We start from the raw sequence: 5,000 nt of genomic DNA, 5'->3' as shown, positions 1-5,000 counted from the left end.
CACTGGTGAGAGACGTGATTGGATCTTTCAATATACACAATGTATGTACTTTGTTCCTTCTACGATTATTTATTCCTTCTCGGTTTCCAAACCTCTAGATCATTTTTTTTGTTTTTATACACGGAAGGTCAATGTCGAAATACAAACGCATTATTCCTAATTTAGTTGATGTAAAAACATGAAATAACGGTGCCTTCTGCGACCGTGCCGTCCTTGGGTTGAACGCAAATGTGCATGCAGTCGAAGATCCACCCCGCTCCTGCGGAGGTAGTTACACTCCACCCTTGGATCAAATAAGGATCTTGATCGAATGACCCAAATTGTAATCATTTTAATGAAAATGGTCGTAGATAAGGGGAACAATTAATTATGGAGTAATTAGTTATGTCCTTAAATATATGTGCTTAGATAGGTGGTTTTGCATTCATGGAAATAGTAATTGTCAGGGTTTAACGAGTGAAATGTGTTTTTCCCCACTCATCTTCACCATTTCCTCTTAATCGTTCTCAATTAAAACCCTCATTGAATCGTCACCCAATGGATATTTGGTTATCCCTGTGACCGGTCAACTTTAAAAGGCAATAGAACTTCACGAGAACCAAAGGTCTTGAAGAGGAAGGCAGAGATGCATGTACATGTTGAAACCAGCTGCCAATGGGACTTGAACCTAGCATCTTCCTGGCCTCACCAGTCAATAAGTGAGAGGAGTGGCATCATGCAGGGTTGCTTCAATTACAATGCTCTAAGTGGCCAATGGAGATGCTGCACCAGATCCTAAAGCAGTCAGCACGACATTCTGCATTGGATTTTCCGCCAGACTCCGCATGATGTTACATGAAGATCTTCAACAAATTATTCAGCCTCGGATGGCGGATGACTAAGAGTTGTACCACTGTGCTCCAATTCTGAAAGGGAGCAAAGTTTCCTGGATCCTGAGCGATTCGGAGACCACACCTGAGCAACCCACCCTGAGCCCGTCATGTGTGGGGAAAACACTAACCTGCACATTGGAGCCAAAACTAGTGCTGCTCTCCCGTTTGGGCTGGCACACCGACATCACACCTTGCTCAACTTGATGCTTTGGAAACTAAGGACTTTCAATTAATTGGGTATCGGTTCGATCTGTGACCTGCTACAGGTACCATGTAAACCTGTACTAACCTGTTCCATGGTCGAGTTGTCAGCAACTAAACCGTCTCCCCCACCAGGTTTTCTGGTAAGGAGGGTGTTTGGATATGGACACCCAACAGGATTAAAAACAAAATCTGTCAAAGGGCAGAGGAGCTCCTTGTGAGCCAACGGCCATCCATATCTAGTGCCCAACTGTGTCTGCGGACGTCCTCCTGCAGTTGGGTTCCTTGATATTATGAGGTTGGTGGCAGGATTTGCACTCCGGCCACCGTAAAACCCTTCATTCCGCAAAACACAAAAACGCAAAAAAAAATCTGAAAACCCACTCCGTGGGAGTACCTCCTGCGCAGCTTCCCTTCGCAGGGCAGCTCACCGGATGATGGGATTGGGGCAAAGCCTTCGGGACCCCCAATCCTTGATGATAGGAGGGAAACCACGAGGTAACATCCCTGGGTCAGATTGCGAGAGAGTGTGTAGGAGTGGTGCTGAGGTGTCGTCCACCAGACGGCGGTCTCCTTGGGTTAACCTGAGGCGGTCCCTTCGGGTGGGTGCCTGGAATGTCCTATCCCTAAGAGAAGATGATCACCTGTCTCTGTTATCATCTGAGCTCAAGCGTTTGGACATCAGTATTGCAGCTCTCTCTGAGGTTCGGAGACCGGAATGCGGCGAGATAATGGTGGGTGGTTACACCTACTATTGGTCTGGTCGCTCTGATGGTTACCATACCCAAGGAGTTGCTGTATCTGTGTCCAATAAGCTGACCCCAATGATAATTGAGGTAACACCAGTCAACGAGCGTATTATGAGACTAAGGATTCATCACTCCTTAGGTGTCATTTCCCTGGTCTCTGTCTATGCTCTGACTGAGGCGAGTGATCTCACCGTGAAGGACACATTCTACGCCACGCTCAAGTCTGTGGTTGATCAGTGCCCCAGACGAGATACACTTCTTGTCTTGGGAGATTTCAATGCATCGAATGGAACTGATAGGGATGGTTATGAGGTGTGTGTTGGTCCCCATGGGTCAGGAACTATGAACCAGAATAGCACTAAGTTCCTTGACTTTGCAAGAAGTCATGGACTTAGGGTGGCTGGTTCATGGTTTCAGCGCCCACAAGCTCATCGCTGGACTTGGTATTCCAACGCTGGCGGTGTGGAAAGGAGATTGACCGTGTCCTCGTTGATGGTCGCTGGAGGATGATCCAGAACTGCAGGGTCTACCGGAGTGCTCAGTTCCTCAATACTGACCACAGGCTTGTTGTAACTACTCTAAAGCTGCACTTTAAATCCTGGAGAATGGTACAATCCCAGCCTAGGCTGGATGTTGGCAAGCTCAGGGATGAGAGAGTAGCTGAGGAGTTTGCGAACAGGCTGAGTGGACACTTGGGGGGGTCTGGGTGCTTTGGGGGGTCCTGAAGAGTTGTGGAGTGCCTTCAAGACCACCGTCCTTGATGTTGCCGGTGGATGTCTTGGAACTCACCGCAGGGCAAAGAAGAATTTTCTCTCTCAAGGGACACTGGACACCATTGACAAGAGTGGCGGGGCCAGGCTTAATAGCAGAGCTGAGCTGTTCAAGGAGCTGAGGCGTAAAACTGTACGTGCACTGAGGGTGGACAAGGAGGCCTATGTGGGAGGAATCTGTGAGGGGGTAGAGCATCACCTGTGGACAGGTGATTATCGTCCCGCTTACAGGGGAATTAGCGCATTGCGTTCATCCAAGCCCATCCCTCGGAACACTGCAGTTAGAGCAGAGGGTGGTAGGCTCTTGACAGAGGAGTCTGAAGTGAAGGCCCGCTGGGCCGGTTACTTTGAGCGGTTGTACCAGGCTGATCCACCAGCTGTCGAGTTGGACATCAAGGGTGTTACAATCCCTGTTGCTGACCCTCCAATCAACTGTGGTCCACCTTCGCTTGTGGAAACACGGACTGTGGTGAACCGGTTGAAACAGGGTAAAGCTCCAGGGATCTGTGGCATCCATGCTGAACTTCTCAAGGCTGGTGGAAATGCTGCACTCGTGTCGTTGCATGCAGTTCTGTGCGCTGCCTGGAACACAGGCATCAGCCCAACTGATTGGAAGAGGGGCCTTGTTGTCCCTCTCTGGAAAGGGAAGGGTGATCGCCAAGACTGCAACAACTACCGAGGGGTGACGCTGCTCTCAGTGCCGGGCAAGGTCTTTGCTCGGATAATTCTTGATAGGGTTCGCCACCATCTGCTTGAGCACCAGCATCTAGAGCAGTCAGGCTTTACACCAAAGAGGTCAACGATTGACGGTGTCCTTGCTCTTCGTGTCCTCATCGAACGCAGATGAGAGTTGCGGCAGGGGCTGATTGCAGCCTATGTTGATCTCTGTAAAGCGTTCGATTCAGTGAATCGGGATGCCCTCTGGATGATTCTTGGTCTTTGTGGGGTGCCACCAAAACTGATCGATTTGATGTCTGAACTCTACTCTGACACTGAGAGTGCTGTGAAGTGTGGTGGTACCATCTCTGACATTTCCAGTTGTTACTGGAGTTCGTCAGGGGTGTGTACTGCCCCCCACATTTTTCAGCACTTGTATGGATTGGATTTTTGGGAGGATGTTGGAAAGATGAAGCTGCGGTGCATCGTTTGGGAATGTCAAGATCTCGGACATTGATTTCGCAGATGACGCAGTCATCTTTGCGGAGACTTTAGATATCCTTTTGGGGGCCCTCAAGGTGCTGTGAGGAGTCGGAGCCACTGGGATTACGGGTTTCTTGGGTCAAAACTAAGATCCAGGCTTTCAATGACATATTTGATGCTGCTGTCCTGTCTGTGTCTGTTTGTTGTGAGGATGTTGAGGTCATGGAGAGATTCACTTACCTTGGCAGTGATATTCATGTCTCTGCTGGCTGCGAGTCAGAGGTCAATAGACGTCTGGGTCGGGCCTGGGGAGTCATGGATTCACTGGATCATGGGGTGTGATACTGCCGGTACCTGTGCGGGAGGACGAAAGTCCGAGTCTTCAGGTCCTTGGTGCTTCCAGTCTTGCTCTATGGATGCAAGACTTGGACTCTGACAAGGGTCTGAGACGGAGACTTAACTCCTTTGGTACCAGGTCTCTTCGGAGAATCCTTGGCTATCGCTGGTCAGATTTTGTGTCAAATGAGTGGTTGCTGAGAGAGACTCGGATGAGATTTGCTACCTGCATGGTCCCAGAGCGTCAGTTGCGGCTGTATGGACATGTGGCTCGTTTTCCTGATGCTGCTCCTGCTCACCAGATTCTCTCAGCGAGGGAGTCTCATGAGTGGAGGAGGCCAATGGGCCGACCACGTGCCTCGTGGTTGCAGCAGGTTGACCAGCATCTCAAGGAGATGGGGATGGGCCTGGCATTGGCCTGGGGGAAGGCCAGACGGAGGCCCCTGGAGTACCGGCGGAAAGTGGACGCAGCGACGCGCTGTTCTGGCACATGCTCCCATACCTGACCTGACCTGACCTGGTATCTCCCACAATGAAGATATCTCTGTGGGGCTGGGCTTTTTCACAATGCATACAGTTCGGTGGTCTCTCTGTCTTCTTCTGCCTCTTTTCTGGTCTTACACCCTCTGCTCTTTCTATGCTCTGCCACTCATTCGCTCCCATTTTTTCCCACCTGTGGACCCAACTTCCTCAGTTTCTTCAATCTCATCCTTACCTCCAGAGCTTCAAGCCACCTGTTCACCACCATCTCAGGTCATCCCTCATCCAGACTCATCGTCTACTGTACTCCCATGAATCCTCCTCAATCCTATATCTTTCCAGTTTCCAGTTTTTCCATCCACTTTTGTGATTGAGAGTTTACAGCTCTATGCACCTTGTGTTCTGGTGCAGAGGCATATCTTCCCATCCCATCTCAGCCAAGGAACTACAGT

The 5,000-nt window shown here is 49.9% G+C and overlaps 1 protein-coding gene across 23 annotated transcripts in view; it reads right to left on the bottom strand.

Moving 5' to 3' along the window:
* The window catches only part of LOC147024992 (ELAV-like protein 2), a 287,153-nt gene that overhangs the window by 8,892 nt on the left and 273,261 nt on the right, over positions 1-5,000 (bottom strand). The gene's annotated exons all lie outside the window — the stretch shown is intronic.

This window comes from Eptatretus burgeri, chromosome 6 (assembly GCF_056783735.1).
Source record: "Eptatretus burgeri isolate ZD-2024b chromosome 6, Ebu_testis_v1, whole genome shotgun sequence".
Lineage (NCBI taxonomy): Eukaryota > Metazoa > Chordata > Myxini > Myxiniformes > Myxinidae > Eptatretus > Eptatretus burgeri.
This window is presented reverse-complemented; position numbering and strand designations above follow the sequence as displayed.